The 16454-nt window shown below is 42.3% G+C and overlaps 1 pseudogene; it reads left to right on the forward strand.

Annotated features, from left to right (window-relative positions):
• The first annotated feature begins 8058 nt into the window (after window positions 1–8058).
• On the forward strand, window positions 8059–10331 carry LOC135721777 (uncharacterized; annotated as a pseudogene).
• Window positions 10332–16454: the final 6123 nt, after the last annotated feature.

Here is a 16454-nt window from a genome sequence, read left to right on the forward strand (position 1 = left end):
ATGATAATTAAGGGCACGCCAGCATGGGGCAGTTGCTTCAACATTTCCTCTGGTTACACGGATAGACTAATTATTTAACTCTAGCTAAGTTGTGGGTAATTGTAATGATTATTCGAGGACTATATAAGTCAGGACCTCTGGTGCGGTTAAGTTTAATTATTTAACCCTAACTAAGTTGAGTATATTTGTGATTAATATACGAGGGCTATATAAGTCAGGACCGCTGGCGTGGTTGAGTTTGTGTTTCAGAATCCGCACAGCGGCCGATGTGGGCTGATATGACATTGGTAATCGAATGAATGAGTTCAATGTTAACATGAGTAAATAGAATGACCAAATGTTTACCCAAATTTATTAATCATAAACAAATTCTAAAATATTTCATCAAGGAGTCAGATGAATTAACGAGGTAACGTATATTAATTCATATTTGTTTGTAAAACAAATGTCTATAACCAATTCTGTTCTGTTGCGTAAAGGAAAGACAGTAACACGTAAGAATCCCTTCTGCCGCGCCATTGGCTACCGTCGTTGGACCTGTGGGCAGACCCGGAAAGGGGCCTTACAAAGTGGTGATCCCGGACGTGATCTCTCTACCTACACAGGCGAGTGACGTCTTTCCGACGCGACTATACCTGCACAGGCGAGTGACGTCTTTCCGACGCGACTATTCAGTTTTGGATTCCCACGGAAGATATGAGGTTTGATCTCCTTCTCCCCTGTCTACAACTGCTGTGGTAAGTTCGTTCCTTTTTGCCTATTAGAAGTGTTGAGGGAAAGTTTTTGCACACTCAATTTAGAGACACCATTTGTAGAACGGGCTGGTAAGCCCATTGTTAGACCGGAGACCGTAGAAATCCGGTGGGGTACAAGAATTAGAGGAAACATGGACTCACAGGGACATTATAGAAGCAGTGTAGAGGAGGAAATCATGGAAACCGCCGCGCTAAAACTGAAAAACACCCTTGTTCTGTTAAAAGAGAAGGGACTAATTCTCACATGGAACAATAACGAAATCGTATCCTGGTATTCTGCCGAGGGCCGTAAACTGGAAACGAAATCAAAATACAAAAAGATTCCCCTCGCTATTGTTTACCTGTTGCGTCGCAACGATTTGGCAACTATAACCAAAAGCGAACGGAAAATTGAAAAGATCCAAGAAATCGAACGAGAGCGCTCAGACGAATTACAAAAGTTAAGGGCACAAATTGAAGCGTTTACGTACGAAAAACAAAGCTGGACAAGGCAGAGCGAGTTAATGGCGAGAGAAATAGATGGACTAAAAAAGAAACTAAAAACCGGCGGCAATTATATCTCTGCTCTCGAAGACTGCTGCGGTAATGCAGGCTTCCCAGTGGCTGCAGTTAAGCAAGCAGCACTGGATGAAACTTTTGGATCGGAAATAATGGATGATAGCGATGATGATGATGTCGCGGCATCAACAAACAAAACACTCCGAGACATCCAAACCGAAGAGCGAGCCCCCGTACAAAAACACGAGAAAAATCAACGAAGCCCCATTAAAACGAGAGCAAAATCAAGCGAAGCACCCTCAAAATCTGTTCGTGTTGCCGTTCTTAAAACAATGAGAAACGCAAACGATGAAATAACTACAATTAGCCGCCCGCTAACATGCGACGAGTGCTCAAAACACAAACAAATCGTAGGAGTCATGCCCCGTAAGGGACCATTTCAGCCGTATTGGGAAACACTAATGTTACAGGCCACTGTATACAAGTTAGAAACTAGAGATGTGTGGCAAATCGCATTGTTAACCATTCCCGAAGAGCTCAGATCTAAGCTAACCCCAGGAATGAAATCCGGACGTATAATAGAGCAGTATGTTGACGAAGACGACGAAGCCATTTACGCACGTTTAAAACAAGCGTTGTTAGACCTAAGGGGGCCCACAAACGCAGATTGGAGTAGAATTCTGGAAATAAAACAGGCAAACGGCGAGTCATTCGAGGCTTATGCTGAGCGTGTATGGGTAACATACAAAGAGCACTCGGGGATGGAAAACGCAAGCCGCGATCACGAGCCATTGCTACAAATCATTAAAAATAATGCTGGCACCCCAGTTCAGAAAGCTTTAATAAATGGCGTCGACCCGGCAGAAAACTCGTTCAATGCAATTGTAGACTGGGGATCGAGGATAGAACAGCGATGGAGGTTAAAACCCCGTGCTGTTGCATCCGCACACTGGCAGGCAGAAGGGAAAGGCACGCACACATCCGGCCCCAAATTTCTAATGTACTGCAACTATTGCAAAAAACCCAACCACACCATAAAAAACTGCCATAAAAAAGAAAGAGATCAAAGAAATCGGTCGGCTCAGGGCCAATCAATGATGTCCGAAATCGACGCAAAATTAGAGAAAAAGTTTAATGAGTACATTGCGAGGCGTTTCAATGACGAGAAAAACAGCGCAAGCGGAACTTCCGCCGACCGTCATTCACCATAGGAATCCGTGGCCTCCGTGGCGATCGGGAGCATTGTCCGAAGCGGGAACCGAATCAAAATAAGAGCTAATTTAGGAGGCCGGTTAGCTGACGTACTTATTGATTCTGGTGCATCTTGCTCCTGCACTGACATACCACTACCTCTAACAAATGAGACCATTCAAATAAAAGGAATTGGCGACACACTAATGGTAGCAACACAAACCAAACCCGCTCGACTCGATTTAGGCATAGCCATGATTGAAGAACCTTTTTGGTATTTGCCAAGCAACAGTGAAGGAACTGTACTGGGAATGGACATCATGAAAAAACATGGATTTGTCATTCATTGTTTTGAAAAACAGATTGAAATTCAAACTAACAAGACAGTGAAAAAATGTCCACCACGCAATGTGGTTAGAATTATGTCCATTTCCACTACAGATCCCATTCAACAGTTGATTGACAAACATAGCACTGTTTGGGCTGATCATGAACATGACTGTGGCCTCATTGACTTTGTTGTGTGTATTGAGGGAGAGCCATCTCCCCCACAAAGACAATACCGCATCAAACCTGAGGCTGAAACAGCAGTGCATGAAATAGTCCAGCAGCTTGAAGCCAGAGGCATTGTCAGACGATGTAGCTCGACCACAAACTCTCCGTGTCTGCCCGTTCCAAAACCAAATGGTAAATGGCGTCTTTGTATTGACTACCAACGTCTTAACAAAGTTTTACCTAAAGCTACACCTATCGTTGCAAACCCCTCAACCTTGTTGACACAAATCTCCAACAGAGCGTCGTGGTTTACTGTGCTTGATATAAAGAATGGCTTCTGGTCCATCAAGGTCAGACGTGAAGACCAATGGAAATTGGCCTTCACGGTGAACCAAATACAATACACCGGGCGCCGCGTACCTCAGGGGTTGCACAACTCGCCATCGATTTTCCATCGGGCGTTAGAGGATGCACTAAAACCCGTAATCGGAACCGGTAATGTAATGCACTATGTCGATGACATATTAATTGCAACCGAAGACTCATTCGATGAGCACTTACAACTCGTCGATGAAGTACTGTTGACACTAGGTAAAGCTGGCTTCAAATTGAACAAAGAAAAAGCCCAAATTGCACAAAAAGAAGTTCAATACCTAGGTTATACAATCACCCAATGCCACAAGGCATTAACAGACGACAGACGTAAATGCGTCGCTGAACTGCCTCGTCCACACACGCTAAACTCTCTGCAGAAAGTTTTGGGTACTGCAAATTACCTAAGAGATTTCATCCCTGACTTTACAAATATAGCCGCTCCGCTATATGCCCTCTTAAAGGGAAAATCAAAACCGTCTGAGGTCCTCGAATGGGCAGAGGAACATGAACAGGCTTTTACAGATTTAAAACAACACCTGTGCGCTGCGCCCGCTCTGGGTTTGCCCAACCCATCGAAGCCGTTTCATATACAGGTCGATGCACATGAAAATACTCTGAGTGGAGTGCTAGCGCAAGATCACGGAGGAAAGTTGCGCCCGATTGCATACTATAGCCGTAAGAAATCTCCAGTCGAACAGGGATTCGACCCATGTACACAGCATGTTCTTGCGGTCCATTGGATGTAAACAACAACAGAACCCATTGTCGGTTTTCAATCTGTTGTTGTGCACACAATGCACACGCCAGTGCAAATGCTGTTACAGGGCCGAATCAAAGGCGTATCGTCGCAAAGACTGGCGCGATGGTTGGCAGACATCCAAGCGCGCAACATTACTATGGTAAACACAAGAATTCTACCACATCTCTTGGGGGAGATGGAGGGCCACCTGCACACATGCCAAACAAAACATGAAACGCAAAGTCCAGTTCATGATACACAATTTGATAATCAAACACCAGTGTACATTGATGGATCCAGATACTGGCATGATGGCAATTTCCATACAGGATGTGCGGTGTGGACCCCCCACCCCCTCAACTCAGATTCAGAACAATTGTTGATAAAACTACCAGCAAACAAATCCGCACAAGAAGCCGAATTAATTGCATTGCTTGAAGCCATAAAAACACACCCAGAACCAATTTGTGTGTACACTGATAGCAGGTATACGTCAGTGGGGAACCTTCAGGGCCTTCTACGCCTTCAGAGAAGGCCTAAAAAAATTAATAAAAATATTTTTATTATAATAATACAAATAAATAATATTCAATACAAATATGTTTTTACATTTTTAAATTTCTATTTAATTCAATTTAATACAATACATGTAATATATTTTCTCTCATCTATGTTCTAACGTTAAGTTTACTGTCAGGTTCATGTCATGAAAACATCTAATCCAATCAGAATCGTCTGTCTCTATTAAGGCCCGGTTATCTGGCTCATTCATTGGTTAGGACTTCATGAATCCCAGGGAAGGCCAAGCTATGTGTTTTGGTGTGGAGAGTGACGGGCAAATCGACCAATCACGTTTTGATTTCAAGTGGGCGGGCAAAAAACAATACATTGTAAGCCTTCATGAAGTCCTAATCATGCAACAAACTGGATGCGAGCTGCCGTAAAACACCAAAGACGAAGATCATAGACCGTTAATATTAATACAGTCTAATGGCCCGAATCTCTGCGGTGAGAGTGGTTGAGGTAAATGGCGGAAAACGTGATTGACGTTGTAGCTATTTTGATAGGGCTGAGGTAACAACGAAATTACTTAAGCGCGTACACGTGAAGAGCACAGCCGGGAGAAGCGCGTGCAGAGGAGACTGTGCATATGACGCGAACACGAGAAAAATAATGGGTTTAATTATACTTTTACTTCCTGACAGTTTCACTTGTTACGTGAGGATAGTAATGACTGACAGACGACGCCGAATTACATACAATATAATTTCCTAACTAAATCTGAGAGAATGCGAAAACGTTCAAATATTTTTTACCTCGCTATACCCGATGGTCAGGGCGGAGACACATTTTGGTAGCCCGACAAGAATTCGTAATAGCCCCGGGACCTCGGGGCTCGGGCTAGAGATTTTGCGAGCCCTGGATATCTTATGACAACAGTTATAAGCCACAAGGAGGTGCACTGAGAACGCAGGGTGCTATATTTCCCCTTATGAAAAAGATTAACAAGGTATCCTACAGCTAAATATATATTTCCAAAAAATAAAAAACAAATTAAAGAACATAATTTAAGATGGTTAAATGCAAATTTACAGAGCCCCTGTCATTACAGAGCAGCAGAATCTGTATTTGTGTTTATCAGTTAGATTAAATTAATTTTAAACTTTAAAACTGCATTTAAAGGCAGACAATGCCCATTCTGTAATTCAACTTTGCGTGATCAGAATTTTTACACATTCACTGTATGATTTAACGAAATACGAATAGCCTAGTATTATGGATGGAGAGGCATTTGCACGTCATTGCATATTTTGAAGGCCCAGCTGAAGTACCCACGGTTCGCCACTGGTATACGTACGGCGTCGTGCACGACTTTATGGCCCAATGGCAATTAAGAAAGTTTCTCACATCCGCCGGAACACCAATAAAACATTTTGACACAATCACCGCAATTTGGCAAGCAATCAAAACGCACAACTCTCCAATCTCAGTCATTAAAGTGCGCGCGCACATCGCTAAAAGCACAGACGAGCACGAGAAAAATAACAACATCGTTGACAAACTTGCAAAACTTACAGCCATTAAAGGGAGCAGGATCAATTAATCAGCATCGTAGAAGGTATGGTTCTCAGAGATGGGAAATACATAATTCCAGAGGCCCTCCAGAAACCAGTGATCAAATTGTACCATGATTATGCACATGTATCAGCTACCAAAACACAACAGCTGATACAGAGAAACTTCTGGTGGCCAAAAATGGCATCAGACATTGAGAGATGGTGTGACACATGCCTCGTATGTGCCACCATCAACCAGGGTAGAACTGGACGTACAAAATTGTGTCGCCCAGAACCACCCAAAGGGCCATGGGAATTCTTACAGCTAGATTTTATTGGCCCATTACCCACTGCCAAAGGGGGATATCGCTATTGTCTCGTCATAATTGATAAATTTTCAAAATGGGTGGACGCGATTCCAACTCGCGACAACAGCGCACGAACGGTGGCACGAGTAATGGCAAATCAAATCCTCCCAATTTGGGGAACACCAACCCAGATTGAGTCTGACCAAGGAACACACTTCACAGGTCAGGTAATGAAACAAATATGTGAAATGCTACATATCAAACAAAGATTTCATGTTCCATACAGGCCGCAAAGCTCAGGTATGGTAGAGCGCGCAAATCGCTCGATTAAAGAGAACATCTCAAAACAAATAATGCAGCATCAAAACAGGTGGACTGATGCACTGCCAACAGTTCTGACAGTTTTGCGAGCAACCCCATCCAAAGCAACAGGCATCAGCCCGTTCGAACTCATGACAGGCAGAGTCATGAAACTACCCATCGACCCAGAAATCACCCCAGCTGATCTGGGACCCCTTGTGCTTGCAAAACAACAGACTGTGCTAACACAACTACAACAAAGACTGGCAGTGTTACAAACACAAACCACTTTAAAACAGCAACAGTCGGACCTTATGAATGATGCACAATTTAACCCAACCTCTGAAATCAAATTTACAGAGGGTGATATGATCATGATACGGGTGTTTGTAAAACAGGGTCCATTCACACCCAGGTGGCATGGACCACATGAGATAAAAGCTATATGCAATAGCTGTGTGGCCATAAGTGTCAAGGGGAAGTTGAGATGGTACCACATGTCCCAGTGCAAAATCTTCAAAGGTTCCGCTAATCAATAATTATTAACATTTTTCTCTGTTTCATCTCCTAGGGTGGCTGCAGCAATCCCATGGAGACCGGACGAGAGGAAAATTTCTGGACCCGCTTGCATCAAGCTGGGTCAAAGGGTTTCACTCACACACACACTGGAATGCGGGAGATGGGTATGGAAATACACAAAGAGGTCATCCACATTTTTCAGTACACTTTTAACCAGAAAACTAGTCACGTGGCCTCCCGGAGTAGTACCGGAACCAAATTGCGCATCAAAAATTTGCTGTAAAGTAGGCTCCGACCATCTCCCTATAGTAAACATTTCAGGTGACACACCGGCACCCACATTTTTCCACAACATAACAGCCTGGTATCAACTTAAAGCAGAGCCAGGAGCAAAAATTGGGAGCATGCGCACTCTCTATGAAAAAAACAACAATGGATTAGATCCTAAGATTTGTTATTCAACCAAAGATTTAGAGCCCGCAATATATAGGTGCACACACACTGAGACAATCAACAATACACATATGAGTTATACCGAATATAAATTCGATGTAACTTCATATGTACCTGATAACAATCAGCCTGAAGCCTTTGTCTGGACTAGCCGGAGAGAAGGCATGTATTGCGTGGGAAAATGTGTCAACGACCCAGATAATTACACTGGGCCACAGAATTGCACATGGATAATGAATCATTATTTTAATTTAACCACCTGTGGATATAGCAAACCAAAGAAATGTCCGAAACTATATCCTATTCCTCCTGGTGGACTGATAAAAGGGAATGTTAACAAGACATTATTTCATGATGTAAATCTAGTAATGACACATGTATCATACAACATTTCCAACATTTTATCTGCTTATGTTAATCACTGTGATAAAAATGACAAGACATATGCATGGCTATAGTCACAAATCGATGATTTAATTTCTGATTACAAAAACAGACTTGCCGTGCAAATCTCACCTGCACGCTCGAAACGAGACCTGCTCGGAAACATAGCGGGTCTCTTCGGCTCAATTAATTCCATTGCCAACAACTACAAAATAACCAAACAATCACAATACTCAACATGGTTGGCAAACCAGGTGGCCACTGGTTTTCAGCATATCACAAATAGCAATGAAAATATCATAAAAGCGGTTCGATCCGAAGCGCAGGCGCTTCTTGCGATCAGCCACACACTATTCAATCAGACCCGTACCATCGAAGGTGACTTAGCCTGTAGGACATATGCACAAGATCTATTCACTGCTGCTAGACAAGAAATCCTTGACCTTCGTCTGTACAAGACACCTAGGCATGTTTTGAATGACCTTATAGAGATCTTAGATCTACATAGGTGGTATGAATCAGAAAAAATGAAAAATGTAAGATATTCTGAATTACTATCCACCATAATGATGTTTACAGGAAATGAATGTAATGGATGTATTGGGTTTTTCGTCAGTTTTCCTTTAATACACCCAGATCAGGTTTTTCCAAATTCCACTACCATACGCTCTATGGGCGTGGTAGTGAAGGATCAGGTAATTAAATGGGATCACCTCACTGGATACATGACACAAAAGGGTACTGAGACCTTGTTTACCAGTCGCACATGTTGCCATGAAACGCACAATTATGTTATCTGTACATGTAACACTTTGCAACCTTTCTCCCCCAATGACACCAAACTTATAAACGTTCAGTCACTGCATGGTTACTATGATGTTATCCAGGTGTCACATTCACAGTGGTGCGTGGTCAGTGAGATGAACTCTTTTACCTACGGAGGACTGGCCTGCTCTGCTAATCACTCGTTTTGCTTGGAAGTAACAGAGGACTTTTCGATGGGTCAAGTCAACATTTTAGGAAGAGTGCCACTGGACAAAGAGACTTCACCATGGTGGGATGACACTTTCTATGAACAAGGTACCCAAGCTGTGGTTGACACGATGGAGCTAACACAGAGACTGATCCTGCAAACTGAATACCACCTCAACCAAGCGCAGGTTGAGATCAACCTGGCACGAAAGACTGCACAACTGTTATCCAGTTCATCCACTCGGTCGGCACAGTACACACACACCTGGTGGGACTGGGTGTTCCGGGGGTGTGCCATTGGCAGTGCCCTGATCTTCACCTTCACCATTTTCCAGTGCTGTTACTTCAGGCATCTCATCCAATCTACACAGGAATCCACACACGCTGCCCTTGCCCTCAGCCCACTGCAGATACCTGTGTTCCAAAGACTCTAAAAAAAATAAAAAAATAAAAAATTATTTGCTTTGTCTGACCCCGCAGGTACCCTATTACAATTTTCCCGCGGGGCCAAGCGGGGAAATACTGTAAGAATTTTGATTGATCCTGACCAAAAGGTCAGCCCTTCCTGGGAACACAGCATGGATGCCCGAGAGTGCAGTGTGTGTGCCCTGTAGGTGCCCGAGGCAGCAAGGACATCAAAAGAGAACTTTTGCAACACAACAACTTTCCTCCAGGACTCACGGCAGGGGACCAAGACCCCCAAAACACCCCTCTCGGGAACCAGAACTTTATCTCGATTACAGGAGACTCCCTGGAGAGTTACACTTGATTTTCAAACACCACATCTCCATACAAATGATGGACCTGCAGACAAATGTCTGACCCCTCTACCCCTCCTTTCCTTGTTACCTCCTCAACACAGGACAGTCTACAGCACACCAGATGATTATGTGTAAGAAAGGTCATATCAAATGTAAATAACAGTGGAAAATATTCATGATTCATTTCATTACAAAGGTTTTATCGCGACTGGTACACAGGTCTCATTCTCACATCAATAAAACAAATAGTAAAAGGTTTAATAGAGTTAAGAAAACTTAACTCTACCCAAGGGGCGTACACCCCACTACAAATGTATCCAGGACGAGGTGCCTCCCACAGGTCTGTAAGAACCAATCAATGCAAACTTCCATTGGTAAATAATGTATACATAATGTTTATTCCGTCTGGGTATTTAAGGAGAGCTGACAAACATTTCAGGGAATCTGTATACAGATATCCCGCACGATCGCTGTGTGTAGTTTACATCTCCAGGTAACATTTTCAAGCCTTCTCATTTTGTAACATTAAGGTTTTGTATGATTGATCAATGTATTATATTATTTGAATTGAAGATTCGTTTTCATATTGTTGAATATTTTTATGTGATTGATCAATGTTTTATTTGTTTGGGCTGGCTTTGAATTATCTCATATTTCTTATGATTGATTTATATGTTATATTGATTGAATTGACTTTTGAATTATTGACTGAATTGACTTTGAATCATTGTGTCGGTTACCTGGTAAATAAATTGTTACATTTGTATTCATTCTAATTTTCTCTGTATCATTGACTATTCTAAGTTACTATAAGTATTATGATATCCTTTGTCACCATAAATCTACGACCGGGGTATAAATTCATGCTAATTGTCTATACTGATGAACTAAGAGGTTCAGCCATTATTTTACTATATGTGGACTATCAGATAAGTCAGGACCTCTGATCAGTATCTCTACTATAATTATAGTTTTGAGTTCTGTATTAAGTTGGATATAGTTGGCTGGGTTGCATAATGTTTTCTAATGATAATTAAGGGCACGCCAGCATGGGTCAGTTGCTTCAACCATTTCCTCTGGTTACACGGATAGACTAATTATTTAACTCTAGCTAAGTTGTGGGTAATTGTAATGATTATTCGAGGACTATATAAGTCAGGACCTCTGGTGCGGTTAAGTTTAATTATTTAACCCTAACTAAGTTGAGTATATTTGTGATTAATATACGAGGGCTATATAAGTCAGGACCACTGGCGTGGTTGAGTTTGTGTTTCAGAATCCGCACAGCGGCCGATGTGGGCTGATATGACATTGGTAATCGAATGAATGAGTTCAATGTTAACATGAGTAAATAGAATGACCAAATGTTTACCCAAATTTATTAATCATAAACAAATTCTAAAATATTTCATCAAGGAGTCAGATGAATTAACGAGGTAACGTATATTAATTCCTATTTGTTTGTAAAACAAATGTCTATAACCAATTCTGTTCTGTTGCGTAAAGGAAAGACAGTAACACGTAAGAATCCCTTCTGCCGCGCCATTGGCTACCGTCGTTGGACCTGTGGGCGGACCCGGAAAGGGTTAGGGTTAGGGTTAGGGTTAGGGTTAGGGTTAGGGTTATGTTAGGGTTAGGAGAGAGATTAGGCCAAAGCCAGACAATCTGACCTGGTTGTGTACTGGCCATCGCTCAACTGGCCACCTCAGGTAAGTATCCATCATCATACCAATAGTACACAAGCACTCACATGAATATTTAGTGAGCTCAGGGTTGAGCCTTCTAGGTTTCGTGGTGTTGGGGTTAGAGTTTGTGTTGGGTTAGTCCATCTGTATGCCCATTTCGCGACGTTTCGACATTTTTGTGTCTTCTTCAGGCGAGGCTAAAGTCGGTACCTCTCGTGTGGAGAGCTCATCAACACTTAAATAGGGTGTAAAAAATGTTAAACTAAATTTGGTAAGTATAATATTGTGCTCTCATCACTTCTTTGATGAGGACTTGACGAATTAACACCCTTTTGAATTTTTAACTACCCCTTTAACTCTTTTATAACACCAAAATACACTCTGAGAAGCAAATCGTTGCTTTACTCATAATACTACCAGCACAATGACAAAAACCACACTTTTCAAGGCCCAGAGAACGAGGCACTGACTGGGTTAGGAGAGAGATTAGGCCAAAGCCAGACAATCTGACCTGGTTGTGTACTGGCCATCGCTCAACTGGCCACCTCAGGTAAGTATCCATCATCATACCAATAGTACACAAGCACTCACATGAATATTTAGTGAGCTCAGGGTTGAGCCTTCTAGGTTTCGTGGTGTTGGGGTTAGAGTTTGTGTTGGGTTAGTCCATCTGTATGCCCATTTCGCGACGTTTCGACATTTTTGTGTCTTCTTCAGGCGAGGCTAAAGTCGGTACCTCTCGTGTGGAGAGCTCATCAACACTTAAATAGGGTGTAAAAAATGTTAAACTAAATTTGGTAAGTATAATATTGTGCTCTCATCACTTCTTTGATGAGGACTTGACGAATTAACACCCTTTTGAATTTTTAACTACCCCTTTAACTCTTTTATAACACCAAAATACACTCTGAGAAGCAAATCGTTGCTTTACTCATAATACTACCAGCACAATGACAAAAACCACACTTTTCAAGGCCCAGAGAACGAGGCACTGACTGGGTTAGGAGAGAGATTAGGCCAAAGCCAGACAATCTGACCTGGTTGTGTACTGGCCATCGCTCAACTGGCCACCTCAGGTAAGTATCCATCATCATACCAATAGTACACAAGCACTCACATGAATATTTAGTGAGCTCAGGGTTGAGCCTTCTAGGTTTCGTGGTGTTGGGGTTAGAGTTTGTGTTGGGTTAGTCCATCTGTATGCCCATTTCGCGACGTTTCGACATTTTTGTGTCTTCTTCAGGCGAGGCTAAAGTCGGTACCTCTCGTGTGGAGAGCTCATCAACACTTAAATAGGGTGTAAAAAATGTTAAACTAAATTTGGTAAGTATAATATTGTGCTCTCATCACTTCTTTGATGAGGACTTGACGAATTAACACCCTTTTGAATTTTTAACTACCCCTTTAACTCTTTTATAACACCAAAATACACTCTGAGAAGCAAATCGTTGCTTTACTCATAATACTACCAGCACAATGACAAAAACCACACTTTTCAAGGCCCAGAGAACGAGGCACTGACTGGGTTAGGAGAGAGATTAGGCCAAAGCCAGACAATCTGACCTGGTTGTGTACTGGCCATCGCTCAACTGGCCACCTCAGGTAAGTATCCATCATCATACCAATAGTACACAAGCACTCACATGAATATTTAGTGAGCTCAGGGTTGAGCCTTCTAGGTTTCGTGGTGTTGGGGTTAGAGTTTGTGTTGGGTTAGTCCATCTGTATGCCCATTTCGCGACGTTTCGACATTTTTGTGTCTTCTTCAGGCGAGGCTAAAGTCGGTACCTCTCGTGTGGAGAGCTCATCAACACTTAAATAGGGTGTAAAAAATGTTAAACTAAATTTGGTAAGTATAATATTGTGCTCTCATCACTTCTTTGATGAGGACTTGACGAATTAACACCCTTTTGAATTTTTAACTACCCCTTTAACTCTTTTATAACACCAAAATACACTCTGAGAAGCAAATCGTTGCTTTACTCATAATACTACCAGCACAATGACAAAAACCACACTTTTCAAGGCCCAGAGAACGAGGCACTGACTGGGTTAGGAGAGAGATTAGGCCAAAGCCAGACAATCTGACCTGGTTGTGTACTGGCCATCGCTCAACTGGCCACCTCAGGTAAGTATCCATCATCATACCAATAGTACACAAGCACTCACATGAATATTTAGTGAGCTCAGGGTTGAGCCTTCTAGGTTTCGTGGTGTTGGGGTTAGAGTTTGTGTTGGGTTAGTCCATCTGTATGCCCATTTCGCGACGTTTCGACATTTTTGTGTCTTCTTCAGGCGAGGCTAAAGTCGGTACCTCTCGTGTGGAGAGCTCATCAACACTTAAATAGGGTGTAAAAAATGTTAAACTAAATTTGGTAAGTATAATATTGTGCTCTCATCACTTCTTTGATGAGGACTTGACGAATTAACACCCTTTTGAATTTTTAACTACCCCTTTAACTCTTTTATAACACCAAAATACACTCTGAGAAGCAAATCGTTGCTTTACTCATAATACTACCAGCACAATGACAAAAACCACACTTTTCAAGGCCCAGAGAACGAGGCACTGACTGGGTTAGGAGAGAGATTAGGCCAAAGCCAGACAATCTGACCTGGTTGTGTACTGGCCATCGCTCAACTGGCCACCTCAGGTAAGTATCCATCATCATACCAATAGTACACAAGCACTCACATGAATATTTAGTGAGCTCAGGGTTGAGCCTTCTAGGTTTCGTGGTGTTGGGGTTAGAGTTTGTGTTGGGTTAGTCCATCTGTATGCCCATTTCGCGACGTTTCGACATTTTTGTGTCTTCTTCAGGCGAGGCTAAAGTCGGTACCTCTCGTGTGGAGAGCTCATCAACACTTAAATAGGGTGTAAAAAATGTTAAACTAAATTTGGTAAGTATAATATTGTGCTCTCATCACTTCTTTGATGAGGACTTGACGAATTAACACCCTTTTGAATTTTTAACTACCCCTTTAACTCTTTTATAACACCAAAATACACTCTGAGAAGCAAATCGTTGCTTTACTCATAATACTACCAGCACAATGACAAAAACCACACTTTTCAAGGCCCAGAGAACGAGGCACTGACTGGGTTAGGAGAGAGATTAGGCCAAAGCCAGACAATCTGACCTGGTTGTGTACTGGCCATCGCTCAACTGGCCACCTCAGGTAAGTATCCATCATCATACCAATAGTACACAAGCACTCACATGAATATTTAGTGAGCTCAGGGTTGAGCCTTCTAGGTTTCGTGGTGTTGGGGTTAGAGTTTGTGTTGGGTTAGTCCATCTGTATGCCCATTTCGCGACGTTTCGACATTTTTGTGTCTTCTTCAGGCGAGGCTAAAGTCGGTACCTCTCGTGTGGAGAGCTCATCAACACTTAAATAGGGTGTAAAAAATGTTAAACTAAATTTGGTAAGTATAATATTGTGCTCTCATCACTTCTTTGATGAGGACTTGACGAATTAACACCCTTTTGAATTTTTAACTACCCCTTTAACTCTTTTATAACACCAAAATACACTCTGAGAAGCAAATCGTTGCTTTACTCATAATACTACCAGCACAATGACAAAAACCACACTTTTCAAGGCCCAGAGAACGAGGCACTGACTGGGTTAGGAGAGAGATTAGGCCAAAGCCAGACAATCTGACCTGGTTGTGTACTGGCCATCGCTCAACTGGCCACCTCAGGTAAGTATCCATCATCATACCAATAGTACACAAGCACTCACATGAATATTTAGTGAGCTCAGGGTTGAGCCTTCTAGGTTTCGTGGTGTTGGGGTTAGAGTTTGTGTTGGGTTAGTCCATCTGTATGCCCATTTCGCGACGTTTCGACATTTTTGTGTCTTCTTCAGGCGAGGCTAAAGTCGGTACCTCTCGTGTGGAGAGCTCATCAACACTTAAATAGGGTGTAAAAAATGTTAAACTAAATTTGGTAAGTATAATATTGTGCTCTCATCACTTCTTTGATGAGGACTTGACGAATTAACACCCTTTTGAATTTTTAACTACCCCTTTAACTCTTTTATAACACCAAAATACACTCTGAGAAGCAAATCGTTGCTTTACTCATAATACTACCAGCACAATGACAAAAACCACACTTTTCAAGGCCCAGAGAACGAGGCACTGACTGGGTTAGGAGAGAGATTAGGCCAAAGCCAGACAATCTGACCTGGTTGTGTACTGGCCATCGCTCAACTGGCCACCTCAGGTAAGTATCCATCATCATACCAATAGTACACAAGCACTCACATGAATATTTAGTGAGCTCAGGGTTGAGCCTTCTAGGTTTCGTGGTGTTGGGGTTAGAGTTTGTGTTGGGTTAGTCCATCTGTATGCCCATTTCGCGACGTTTCGACATTTTTGTGTCTTCTTCAGGCGAGGCTAAAGTCGGTACCTCTCGTGTGGAGAGCTCATCAACACTTAAATAGGGTGTAAAAAATGTTAAACTAAATTTGGTAAGTATAATATTGTGCTCTCATCACTTCTTTGATGAGGACTTGACGAATTAACACCCTTTTGAATTTTTAACTACCCCTTTAACTCTTTTATAACACCAAAATACACTCTGAGAAGCAAATCGTTGCTTTACTCATAATACTACCAGCACAATGACAAAAACCACACTTTTCAAGGCCCAGAGAACGAGGCACTGACTGGGTTAGGAGAGAGATTAGGCCAAAGCCAGACAATCTGACCTGGTTGTGTACTGGCCATCGCTCAACTGGCCACCTCAGGTAAGTATCCATCATCATACCAATAGTACACAAGCACTCACATGAATATTTAGTGAGCTCAGGGTTGAGCCTTCTAGGTTTCGTGGTGTTGGGGTTAGAGTTTGTGTTGGGTTAGTCCATCTGTATGCCCATTTCGCGACGTTTCGACATTTTTGTGTCTTCTTCAGGCGAGGCTAAAGTCGGTACCTCTCGTGTGGAGAGCTC

Source organism: Paramisgurnus dabryanus, chromosome 18, assembly GCF_030506205.2.
Source record: "Paramisgurnus dabryanus chromosome 18, PD_genome_1.1, whole genome shotgun sequence".
In the NCBI taxonomy this organism is placed as follows: domain Eukaryota; kingdom Metazoa; phylum Chordata; class Actinopteri; order Cypriniformes; family Cobitidae; genus Paramisgurnus; species Paramisgurnus dabryanus.